This window comes from Schistocerca americana, chromosome 7 (genome assembly GCF_021461395.2).
Source record: "Schistocerca americana isolate TAMUIC-IGC-003095 chromosome 7, iqSchAmer2.1, whole genome shotgun sequence".
Classification (NCBI taxonomy): Eukaryota; Metazoa; Arthropoda; class Insecta; order Orthoptera; family Acrididae; genus Schistocerca; species Schistocerca americana.
This window is the reverse complement of record NC_060125.1, coordinates 51843914-51857760: the sequence shown is the minus strand read 5'-3', so window position 1 is coordinate 51857760 and position 13847 is coordinate 51843914.

The window sequence follows — 13847 nt, the reverse complement described above, 5'->3', positions numbered from 1 at the left end:
AAAGCTGAACCACGAGACTCAAATGTAGGCCACAAAAAGGGAGGAGGACTAGGACGGATCTCTCCGGTCGGTTAGCGTCGCTGCTCTGCAGTAGTATCACGAAATATTTGCGATCACCAAGCGAACGAAATGGCGATCGAGGTCGGATGATGTTACTAAGCTCTGTACAAAGTAATGAACTCTCAGCTGAACTAAAGCGCGACAGGGAATGCTTGTAGCAATATACGGTGGCAGGCGAGAATGCACTGCTGGTCTTTCCAGTGAGATCTCAGAGAATGGGGCGCGGGCAACGGCTGTTAAAAGTTTACCAGAGCCATGACTTCACAGACTAGCGCTGATGCCAACCTGATGGGCAGATAAGCGGCTAGTACTTGCCTGTTGGGAAACAGAAGTTGGGCACTTCCTTTCGGCTCCATAGGCTCCCTAGCCTGAAGCAGGCTCAGACATCAGAATGTCACGCTTTTCTGAATTGCTACGCATCTCACAATCAAGAAGACTCTCCTTCTAGACTTAAATAGTTTTTAACTGTCACCACCTCCCCAGTAAAAAATCAAGTTCCCTCAAAATGACTGCAGCTGAAATTTGATTCCAGATTTCTATTTCTCCATACATCAGAAATTACTATACTAAAGCTTCTTTCCTCTCAAATTTCTTTAATGGCTTAATTCGCGAATGAATTCTTAACTACTTCGATATATTTAATATAACAGATACGTAAAGTACTAACACACCAGGGGGTTGTTCGTCATCTAAGGATGCCAAATCTGTCACCTGATTTATTACATATTGTTTTTCACTCGACTCATACTTTGTTTTCACACCTGTGTCGCTGCACATGAAAGGTCGCGCCATTTAGCGGTCTTGGTGGAAGTTTTACCTCGTGGTGTTACAGTATATACGGATATTCTGTTCCAATAGACACACAAGTCATCCGGTATCAAAAAGTAACTACTCTCTGTTTCATATCGGAAAGCCAACTAATGTCGAGGCATTTGCCGTACCTAAACGCGACTTTGGAGAACATTCATTCTAAACTAAAGCAATTACATTCGCAATACGGTAGTTAAGCCAGTGGCATTTAGCTATCTCACCCTCGCGCGACAACGACTAACTGGAGCCTCACCACAGCGCAACAGAACGAATCCTTGCGCAAGTCGTCCTATCAGCTGTTGCAATCCAAGGAATGTCATGCTTTTACCCAACCCAAAGAACTCCTCTTGGCAGTGCCTCGTCAATGCCTCTTTGGATTTTATTTTATTTAATCGTGTCAGAGAACAAACATCATATAATCAAAACAAGTCTGGTACCATAAGCATTACCAGCTTTCTACAAACACATGTTACATAATGACACCCATTTTGATTGCTATGTGGCCTATATTTAGCCATTCACGGCAGCTTCCATCAGTTCTTTTAGGAAGCATGTAGCTCGACACAGCTTGCAGCTGAGGAGATGACCGGTGGTTTGCTCTTCTCTGCATTTGCGCAGGGTGGAGTCACAAGAAAATCCCCACTTCTTCAGGTTGTTCTTACAAATGCCGGCTTCATATTGTAGCCCGTATGACATTTTCCATGTCGGCAAGCTTTCTGAAAGTATGTTGTCACACCATTCTATGACGTTATGATCTCGATAGTGCCAGGAATGTAGTCTGAAGCTGGAGGTTGTTCAGTGAAGGTTTCTGTGGCAGGGAGGAAACGTCGTCTTGATTTGAGTCGGGTAGTTGCAGTGGAGTACGCATATAGAGAATGGGTCTCCACATTTATTGCTTTTTTTTAATTTTTAGTCAGGTGATATATTCATGGCGTATGTCTGGGGTTGGGATACCCGCTAGACGGAAGACCTTTCGGAATCGAGTTTGTCTCAGGAAGCCTCTGGTGATACTGGAAGTCTCGTCTCGGGCAATCTCAGCCTGTCTGGCATGAATGGGGCTGCATCAGAAAGAACAGGCAAATTCTGCTGCAGAACAACAGAGGGCAACGGCTGATGTTCTCCGAACACAAGGATGTGTCCCGCGAGTTGTACCAGTTAGTTTAGAGAGGATGATATTTCTTGCTGGTGCCTTTCTTTCGTCTTTCAAGCAGTGTGTTCTGTAAGTTAGTGTTCCATTAAGGGTGACTTCTAAATATTTGACTGCTATGCTGCGTTGAGTATTTTCTCAGGTGACCTGGAATTTCTTCATACTTAGCTGTTCTTTTAAGTTGAAGCCGCATGCTAAAGTGTTTATCAACTCCGTTTCAACTGGTATAATGGTAGTAGTTATTGAGGTCTTCCTTTCAACATGTTGGAAACTTGTCCCTTGTGCTGTTATTTTACGGTCGTCCGCATAGATGACACTGTTTGTTCCTGCTAGGCACGGTTGGTCGTTGTTGTAAATGTTAAAGAGGACGGGAGCTAGGATGCTTCCTTATGGGAGGCCATTTTCCTGCTTCTTTCATCTACCTCTGTGGCCTTCTATCTCAACAAAAAAAAAATTTGCTTCTGTAGTAGGCATTCTAATATCCAAGCTAGTTTATGATCATTGTTATTTCATAGAGCTTCATTAGCAATATGGAATGGTAAGCTGTTCCTATGTTTCTGTCAGACCGACGCAAACTACACCGGTAATTAATTTTATTGTTATGGCCACTGCGTTAGGTGTAACACTTGAAGGTGCAACCTTTCCGTAGTCGGAAATCTGCTCGTTCCGGTATGAGTACTGGTTCTATAATTTTTGGCAGTCTGTTCAGTGTCGTTCATTCGAGTATTTTTTATAGATAAGATAACAAGGAGATTGGTCTATAGCTTTTTATATCTTTTGAAGTTTTACCAGGCTTTAAAACTACAAATACTCTGGCATTTCTCCACAGTTGGGAATGTCATAGTTCTTCATGCAGTTGTTTAGTAAATCTAAGAGCCATTGTTTGCCTTTGGCGCCAAAACCTTTGAGTTGTTCAATACAGATGCTTTGCAATTTTTGCATTCGTTGGTGCTCTATTAAGATCAATCATCATGAATGATCTTGCAGAGTGTTTTTGGTATGCTCATAAAATGTTTCTGTTTTTCCCTTTGATTTGTCTAAAGTTTCGCTTTGTTTGCCGCTTGCCATAAACTTATTTGCCCTTTGGTTTGCAGGTATGTTGCTGGGGATTGCATAATTAGTGAGGGGTTTTAGTAACCCCCATGGCTTGTAGATGTTTCTTCCCAAATTTACCTCCTCTCTTAACCTAATATACTGGGTACGTTTTGACTCGGAAACAGAGGAAATGAGACGTTGACCACTAGCGCTGGTTTCTGCACTAAATGATTTTCGAAACAGTTCTTCTGTTAGTTCAAGAGAATTGATGTTGCTGGAGTAAGTCCCTATAAGGACACATTCTGCAGCCTCTAGGAATAGCCTCACGGGAACAGAACCTGTGGTCGGACAGCTGATATTAACTGACCCTTAGGCCGGCCGAAGTGGCCGTGCGGTTAAAGGCGCTGCAGCCTGGAACCGCAAGACCGCTACGGTCGCAGGTTCGAATCCTGCCTCGGGCATGGATGTTTGTGATGTCCTTAGGTTAGTTAGGTTTAACTAGTTCTAAGTTCTAGGGGACTAATGACCTCAGCAGTTGAGTCCCATAGTGCTCAGAGCCATTTGAACCATTTGAACTGACCCTTATTGGCTGGTGTTGTGAATGTGGATTTGGTAAGCATATTGAACTGACGGTTTGTTGGGATAGGTTCTCACTAACAAAAATAAGGTCAGGATTGTAATCACTTTGCCATCTGTCACACTAGAAAGATGGGGATAGTTCGCTGTGGCGGCTGATGATGTTCTGCCCATTCTAGAGCGGTCTGTCCGCGTACGTCGTCTTCAGGGTATCGCTTGGCAGTGCTGCGGCTGTTGTAAACACGGTATGGAGGAGGATGTAAGTCTGCAGGCTTTCGTGGCCGTTGTCACTAATAGCAGTAGACACCAGAAGATCCTGAGGAAGCTCCCAGTAGAGGGGTCGAAACGTCGATCATTTTAGAAGAAACATGACGCGGCCTAATAACCCAGAAGATTTTCAAGGAGGAGGATGATTTAAAGCAGTCCTCGACTGGAGGTTTGATGATGGATGAAACTACCTGGTCACCAGTTTCGACCGTGATGATTTCAATGTCATTGTGCTTTGTAATTGAAAGTGAGAGATTCACAGGTACCGTTTGGCAAAAGTGGCGCTACTATAGTGGGCATGAGGTCTTTCTGCGATTAGTTTCATTCCTGTGACCTTTCGACTGTGCTGTTTACAGTACCTATGAGTTTCTTGTGCGTGCAGTAGGTCACATTTATTGGTGTGGCAGAGCTTTGTAGCAGCTCTTCTTTAGAGTTTAATACTCCTTCGATATTATTAGAAATGACTAATGTCTCGATCTACGAGCCTCTCCCGGATTTTGGAGATACTCATTAACTTCATTCTCCGATATACACTGAACAGCCAAAACATTATGATCACTGCCCACCGCGACGTTGTTTGACGCGGTAACAAAAGCATGTAAGCGGAACAGACACTAATGAGCGATCACCCCAGGGAAGATATGGTCTGGATATGGATAACTCCATTGAGATAAGCAACTTAGGGCAGATTATTAATAGGCAGAGCCTGCGAACGAGTATATCGAAAACGACGAAGCTGGTCGAATGTTCACGAGCTATTGTAGAAGAGGTAGGAGGATTGAAACTACCCTAGGCGCTAAATGGTTGGACGTGCACGACTCTTCAGAGAATGTGCGGTTCTGAAGCTCATGCGCTCTGTAAAGTAGGACAGATGGCGATCTGTGGCAGCTCTACGCTAAAAGAGGACAATGATAGTGTACGCACAAGTGTTTCAGAGCACTACGTCCATCGTACAGTGTTGAACATGGAGCTCCGCAGGAGGCTACCCCTACGTTTTCATATATTGGTCCAACGACATCGTCAATTACGACTGCAGTGGGCATGGGGCCATCGGGATTCGACCGTCGATCAACGGAAATGCGTCGGCTCGTCGGCTGAAAGGCATTTTTGCTACACCAGGTCGCTGGTCGTTTCCTCAAATGCCGCCATCGAGATGAACGGCCGCTCAAAACGTGGAGCGCCAATGATTCAGGATCGTGGGAGCAGTATTATTCCATGCGAGATATCCCCTTTCGCTTGCATGTGAGCTGTGGTAGTAATCGAAGACATCCTGACACCTGATGTCACTTTTCAGTAGTGTAGTTATCCACGTCTCGGAGCCAGAACCGCGTAACAGTGGTTGGAGGAGCGTTATAGTGGACTCAGGTTGATGTCTCAGACACTAAATTCGCCAGATTAAAATCTTATGTGATATGTCTGCGTAAGCAGAAGAAACTAACTATCAAAGTCCGAAAACAATTTATTGAAATGTTCCATTAACCAAAACAAATTCTCCAAGTATAACACCAAGACAAAACAGTGATCTGTCTTCGAATCACAACTACATACGATAGTAATATAGAACACAACTGATATGATTTCCTACTGGTCTCCGCCAGAGACTTCTCCAACATACCAAACCTAATCCAGAGATCAGCGAGAAGATCCAAGCCCAGTTGCCGGGGCGGCAGCTATCCACATCTGCTGGCGGTGGATTAACTGCCGATATCCTTTTTTTTTTTTTTTTTTTTTACTTTATTGCTATTTTAAAGCCTGGACAACAGGCAGGCTGTCAGCAGCACACTACGCTGTTCTTCAGCCATAGAATATACAAGCAGAAAAAACAGGAGAAGACACATAAGTTACAGAATGTGGGCAATAAAACAGGAGACACATAGAGACAAACACGGAGCCGTTCACACTCGTCGATAATCCACACTGCTAACTGATGAGACGACGCACAAACACTGAAGATGACGATGGCACTGGTGAACGAGGGAGTGTGACGGTGAACACTGAACACTAAACACGACGGCACACACTAGACACTGATGGCGATGATCTCCGGCGCGCGAATGTTCACTATGCGTGTGCGAGTCCGGGGACCTGCCAAGAGAGGAGGAGGAGGAAGGGGAGTGGGAGAGGGAGAGGGGAGAGCAGAGATGCCACGGGCAGGGGAGAAAGGGGGGGAGGGAGGAAGGGGGAGGGGAAGCCCGGGGGGAAGAGTGGTGGAGGGAGGGGACGGGGGAAAAGGAAAGAGAAGGGGAGGGAAGGGAAGAGAAGGGAGGGAGGGAGGGTGCCTAAAGGAAAGGACACCGGAAGTGGGTGGTGGGGCAGGGTCAAAGTTGATAGGAGGGGTAGATGGAGGGGAAGAGGACATCATCAGGGAGGGGGAGCTGGCGGAAGCCACCTTGGGAGAGAGTAAGGAGGGTGGAGAGATGGAGACCGGGCGGGACGTGGGAATACAGGCGCGGCAGCGGGCGGGGATGGGAGAGGATTGGGGAGACGAGCGGGTGAGGAGGATCGAGTTTACGGGAGGTGTACAGGATCTGTATCCTTTCAAGGAAAAGGAGGAGGCGGGGGAAGGGGATGAGATCATACAGGATCCGCGTGGGGGAGGGGAGACGGATGCGATAGGCGAGGCGGAGAGCATGGCGTTCAAGGATTTGGAGGGATTTATAGAAGGTAGGGGGGGCGGAGATCCAGGCTGGATGGGCGTAACAAAGGATAGGGCGGATGAGGGATTTATAGGTGTGGAGGATTGTGGAGGGGTCCAGACCCCACGTGCGGCCGGAAAGGAGCTTGAGGAGACGGAGTCGGGAACGTGCCTTGGCTTGGATCGTCTGGAGATGGGGAGTCCAGGAGAGGCGACGGTCGAGGGTGACGCCAAGGTACTTAAGGGTGGGAGTGAGGGCGATAGGACGGCCATAGACGGTGAGATAGAAGCCGATATGCGGCCGAGCGCCGGCCTTTATAGCGCACCGGCGGCTGAGTACCTCGGAACTATTTTCCATCACGTGGTTTGACGTGTGAAAATAGTTCCGGGATCTGCAGCGACCTCTACATTATGTTTATGTGGGCCGCTGGTGTCTTTGCTGTGTTGTTGTTGTTGTGGCCGTTCATGAATATTGCCTGTCGGTTGCGTAGTCCTTCGGTGTGCCCGCGAAGTGGGCAACCCGCGGCTGCACGCTGTCAGTTTGGTTGCCGATACTCTAGGCGCCGTGATGTCTGGTGGAGAACGCCACAGCACTATGAAACCCATCTGGGTCGCCATCGGGTGCCATCACTACGTACACAAATCAGTGGCTCGTCATTTACGCGAATTACTTGACCTGTGCGTAGACATCTGATACCATATATCTCCGCAAACCTACCAACAAACTGTCGGACCTCTGATATGCAGAATCAGTGATGTATTTCGTTCCAGAGACGGACAAACAAGCTAATAAGCAGGAGAAGCTGGAGGTTTAGCAGTGGTCGCGTATTCGACATCATTCATTACTTGAAAAGGTGTTTTAGTCTGCCACTCCTCGGACATACTGCGTGTAATATCTACTGTCACTGAGAGGCAACGTGAAACGCAGTATGGCTGGCCGGTGCTAGGCATTGTGCAGTGGTCTGTTATGTAATTTTGGTCGTTTTTCTTGTCGTTGTTAGCAACAGGGAAACAACTGTAATTTGCTGTAGTACGAACAACGAAAATTTCAGTAATTTCATTAAAAGAAACTATCTGCGGTAGATATTGGCTGTTTACCTTTTGTGCTAGAAGCCCTTTGTAATTATCAAATATTATGAACTCTGTAGTGAGAGCTTTAGTTTTTTGTGCACATATTCGTTAAATTACTAACTTCAAGGGCACCTAAATGGATATTCACTTGTAAATAGTCTTCACGGTTTTGCCACCGGATCACGTTGTGCCAATTCCACAATATTTCCGCGAAACAACCGTCCGACATCTTCATGTGGTTCAGCCTTGCTCGTGGCTAGGCACGACTGACGGTATCCGCACACCGACGCCCCGTTTTTAGAACACACGCGCGAAGAATGCGCAGCCGCGGAAATCGCGCATGCGCAGTGATTTGCCATATTCAAACTCCCTCTGCCGAAAATCGCAGAGCTGCTCTGCCGCTCGTGAGCGCTGTACGCTGCGTTACTCACCAACGGCCGCACTAGGCCAGTGTTATGACGAGCCTGTTATCGAAGATTCTGGATTTTCGCGTCGTGACTTAATAGCAGCCAATGCAGGGTTCCAGGCTGTGCTCCGTTGAAATCCCGTATCCTTGTTGATGAGATTATCGGCTGTACGGATATGTTTTGCTTCGTAAAATGGCGCAGTCCCAGAAAGATGGTGCCGGGGATAAAACTTGCGTCTTTTCATAAATCATACGATGTCTTCTATTCAGGCAGTGTTCCGCAGTTGCCGACTTTTCCGGTTGACGAAGGCGTGTATGACGCTGGTGCTCATCGCAGTGTTCTTGTACTGTCCGGCATGTCTGACCTGTATACGCTGCGCTGCCCCACACTGACAAGCAATTTGGTACACACATTTCCTCACTCCAAGGTCATCCTTAACCGAACCCAACAGGATTCTCAGTTTTGCAGATGGATGATATTCACTTACTGAAATTGTGTCTGGAGTAATAGTGTTATGAGGAAGTGAAAAAATACAAATTCTCTGACTGAAATATTGCTATCTACAAATGTCAACGTTACGAGGAACCTGATTTCTTGCCGCATCTCGAAAATTATGTGTTATTGTAAAACTAAAGAATTACCAATAGGCTAGTATTCTACCAGCAACTATTACCAAAATTTGCTATAAAATTTTTTCACCAAGTAAGTTTAGCAACATATTAGTTTTACCATAATTAATGCAGACTAAATCCGCAATTCCGCGATGATATTTGGCTCTTCCACTTCTGGTTAACCGTATTGAGTGTTATGAGTTAACAATTGCAATTATGAAAGTACACGTTCTCTTTCAATTTCACAGCATACAGCGAATTGTTTCTCTCTCGTAACAGAATAGTTTAACTTCGTTGATGACTTCTAAATTCAGAGAATATTTAAATACTCGACAAAGATTTTACTCCTAACATCTCTTTCTTCCTCCGAAGCGGACAATCGTGGGCTACACAGATTTGAAATTGTAATAACATGAAAAAAATTCAAGAGTACTAATGTATACAAATCATTCATTAAAGCTGACATTTCTGATATCAGCACCTGAAGAAGTAGAGTTTCTAGCAGGCGACGTTCGCTGTTAAGTGGTCTGTCAGGGGCCCGATGTTCAGTTTTGTGTAAGCAGTTGGGCAGAGCGGGCTTGTGGAAGGGATGTTATACTATTGAGGGTTGCGATGTTGAAGCTTCTGTGGTCTACTTGAGGTGATTGTCTGGCGCTCGGTGTTCATATTTCAGTAAATGGACGCAGCGATAAAGTGCGAAGGGGTGCGGAGTTGGGGTATAAGTGGCTAGCAGATGATGGAACTACTAGGTTAGCACTGCCATTTTTGGTTTCATGGAACATGATCTAGCTCTTATTATGATAGGTGCTGGGCGCAGCAGGATTGTATATGCTGAGCAAGCTACGGTGATATTATGCAAGATGATATAGGTTCGAGAATGTGAAATAAGTGAGGTTCTGGCAGTTACAGTCAGTTATGTGGTGTGCAGTCACACTGATCGGTTACAGTGTACAAATCAGTTCAAAGAGGTGGATAGCTTGGAAGGTATTCGCAACAAAAAATGGTTCAAATGGCCCTGAGCACTATTGGATTTAACTTATGACGTCATCAGGCCCCTAGAACTTAGAACTACTTAAACCTAACTAACCTAAGGACATCACACACATCCATGCCCGAGGCCGGATTCGAACCTGCGATCGTAGCGGTCGCGCGGCTCCACAATGTAGCACCTAGAACCGCTCGGCCAACCCGGCCGGCTATTCGCGAGAGTGTTAGTGGCGACGGAGTAAGGAGTTGATTAGGTTACTGTTACTCACGACAGAAAAATGATGATCCCTTGCAGCCAAATCTAACTGCGTAAAGTATTGAGGCAAGCTGAGCAAGAACGGTGACACTGCGCAAAGCTGCGTATACGACAAGGGCCGTGCAGGCTGTGTCGTCACTACATTTGCGTTTGGCCATGACAACGTAACTAATCTGGAGGTAATGTGAAATTCATTTGCAACCTGCGAATACGGTTGTACAACGGCTACACGATTTACTACTAACATTTGAAAAATTATGCCGCACTAGGAGTCGAAACCGGATTTTCAGTAGTAGACTTAACCGCCTTTTTTATATATTTTCAACGCAGAAAAAATATAAACTGAAAAAGAAAGGAAAGATGACCAGGAGACAGGCCAATGACCCACCGATTTTCCCCTGCTTTTTTTCTTGGGGAGGGTAGGGGGTGAATCGAAGTATCCACTTTATTCATTTAATTGACGTAGAACCTCATTTTCTTTACGTGTTCACATGTCATTTCAAGGGAAAACATATTTCAAATGCTTTTACTTCAGCAAGACACAGAGCTTCTATTCATTTGCAGGAAAATTCGTTTTCCTTCTACAGAGAATTCCAGCAACATTTAAACAGGAGCTAAAGAGAACAACAAAACTGTCTTCGTGTTGCAGTTTACAGAATGAGATTAAAAATATTTTATGTGAAGCTTAACAGTGATAATAATAAACCAGACTAACATAAAAATAACATTGTAATAAATTATTATACTTTGAAAAGTTAAACACAATAAAATTATATTAAAAAATGCTTCTCCATTTATGCTTGGAACTTTAATGAAAATTTCTTACATATTAAATCAAATACTGTTACACATATAACAGTTAAGTAAAGTTGAATTTCAGTAACAATTACTCCATTGTCATACAACAACATCTCCGTGTCCTTTGAAAGCTACATAAACGTAACACAATTCTCGCATAACATAAAGAAGGAAACACGCAGTGTACTGGAGAATTTGATTTCCAATATCCGCGCTGCTGTTTCATCCAGATACGTCTTGTCGTATGTGTGTGGTATTTTTATCTTCCATTCATTCTCCCATCGTACCGTTCTATCCCGCACGTTACAGCTATGCGGGGGTCATGAAACGCGCTCCATAGGAAGTTAGAGAAATGCTGCTGGTATTTCGGATTGCTCACTATCTTCAGATGTCGTCACTGTAATAACGCCCAAAGTCTGTCACATTCTGCGGGCCATCCCTGAAGAAACAGTGCACAGTCTGGCCTCGAAGTCAAGTTACCACATTCGTTTTAGCTGATGAATAGCACGTCCGAGTCCCGTTCGGGAGGAATACACCCCGGTCCAATACTGCCTTGTCCCATTCGAAGTAAGTATGTGATTACTTTGTCACCAAACGCCACGCTTCTGGTGAAGGCCGTATATGAGACGACTATCAATCTTTATTCAAGAGTTTGACACTGGGGGCATAATGGTGAATCTGTCGTATGAACCACATGGAGTCTGGATAGGGTGGCAAATGTACCGTTAACTGTTAGCTGCCACATTGCACGTACCTCTGTATATGTGGTATCGACAGCCATACTACATGCCACCATTTAGTCGGATTGCTAAGTCGCCCAGTCGTTAGTATCCGATAGATGTCACGTACCGTTTCAGGTCTGATTTCCGGCGGAGCCATCCGAACGTGGCTGTACGCCATAATAAGCTGGTGCTAGTCCTTGTATTAAGATTCCTGTCAGATACGCATGACGTCGTCTCCACAGTTTTAACAGAGTGCTGATACACAGCGCCGCCGCTCGATCGTGTACACCGGCAAGACCCAACCCACCCTCACCGAGAAGGAGGATAAGGGAGTCGTATCTTACTTTAAACAGTAGACTTGATTCACGAAGGAACCGAAAGCCGCCTGTATGGGTCGTGTTATTACCACCGTCATTTGGAGTATTTGGGCAGAGTGAAGAACTCGTGACGTTAGGTAGGTGTTTAAGTATGTGCCTCTCTGAATCATGTCTAATGCCCATGTGGCATGCCCTTTGACGTCTATCCGGGCTGATTGTAATAGTCTCTTACAGCTATACGCTGCTGTGTGATATGTCGTCGGTTAAAACAATCCCTAGACATTTCAAGGTATCCATGAGCGTTAAAGGTGCTACACATTCCTCTGATAAAACAAAACCAATATTCATCGCTGCCACGTGCACCTAATATGAAGGCACGAGCATGTCGTTTTCACTTCGCACTATCGGTACCATGTCATCTGCACATGATTTGCACTATACTGTCCATCCTCGCGAAGTCAGTCCTGTGAAGTGGTGACGAAGGCCGCAGAGTAACGGATCGAGGGTCAGTGCATTTAATATTGTAGATATGGGACATCGTTGTCTGACCTACTTCGCTGCGGTAACAGATTCCGCCGTCCGTCTGTTGACGAGCACTTTGGAGAAGGCGTGCCGCTAGGACTTGTGCAAGATAGGTATGGCTCACTCTATCAGAGTCTTGATCAAAAGCTATCGACGCTAGTGCGGCACGTGTTTTCTGGATCGATCAGATCACGGTCTTTTACTAAGCGCCGTCTGAATTTTGTTATCTCGCCGAGTGACATGTGACATAGCGAGATCACTTGGCGCAATGACTTTCGAAGGTGCTGCTAATAATGTGGAGAATACACTCCTGGAAATGGAAAAAAGAACACATTGACACCGGTGTGTCAGACCCACCATACTTGCTCCGGACACTGCGAGAGGGCTGTACAAGCAATGATCACACGCACGGCACAGCGGACACACCAGGAACCGCGGTGTTGGCCGTCGAATGGCGCTAGCTACGCAGCATTTGTGCACCGCCGCCGTCAGTGTCAGCCAGTTTGCCGTGGCATACGGAGCTCCATCGCAGTCTTTAACACTGGTAGCATGCCGCGACAGCGTGGACGTGAACAGTATGTGCAGTTGACGGACTTTGAGCGAGGGCGTATAGTGGGCATGCGGGAGGCCGGGTGGACGTACCGCCGAATTGCTCAACACGTGGCGCCTGAGGTCTCCACAGTACATCGATGTTGTCGCCAGTGGTCGGCGGAAGGTGCACGTGCCCGTCGACCTGGGACCGGACCGCAGCGACGCACGGATGCACGCCAAGACCGTAGGATCCTACGCAGTGCCGTAGGGGACCGCACCGCCACTTCCCAGCAAATTAGGGACACTGTTGCTCCTGGGGTATCGGCGAGGACCATTCGCAACCGTCTCCATGAAGCTGGGCTACGGTCCCGCACACCGTTAGGCCGTCTTCCGCTCACGCCCCAACATCGTGCAGCCCGCCTCCAGTGGTGTCGCGACAGGCGTGAATGGAGGGACGAATGGAGACGTGTCGTCTTCAGCGATGAGAGTCGCTTCTGCCTTGGTGCCAATGATGGTCGTATGCGTGTTTGGCGCCGTGCAGGTGAGCGCCACAATCAGGACTGCATACGACCGAGGCACACAGGGCCAACACCCGGCATCATGGTGTGGGGAGCGATCTCCTACACTGGCCGTACACCACTGGTGATCGTCGAGGGGACACTGAATAGTGCACGGTACATCCAAACCGTCATCGAACCCATCGTTCTACCATTCCTAGACCGGCAAGGGAACTTGCTGTTCCAACAGGACAATGCACGTCCGCATGTATCCCGTGCCACCCAACGTGCTCTAGAAGGTGTAAGTCAACTACCCTGGCCAGCAAGATCTCCGGATCTGTCCCCCATTGAGCATGTTTGGGACTGGATGAAGCGTCGTCTCACGCGGTCTGCACGTCCAGCACGAACGCTGGTCCAACTGAGGCGCCAGGTGGAAATGGCATGGCAAGCCGTTCCACAGGACTACATCCAGCATCTCTACGATCGTCTCCGTGGGAGAATAGCAGCCTGCATTGCTGCGAAAGGTGGATATACACTGTACTAGTGCCGACATTGTGCATGCTCTGTTGCCTGTGTCTATGTGCCTGTGGTTCTGTCA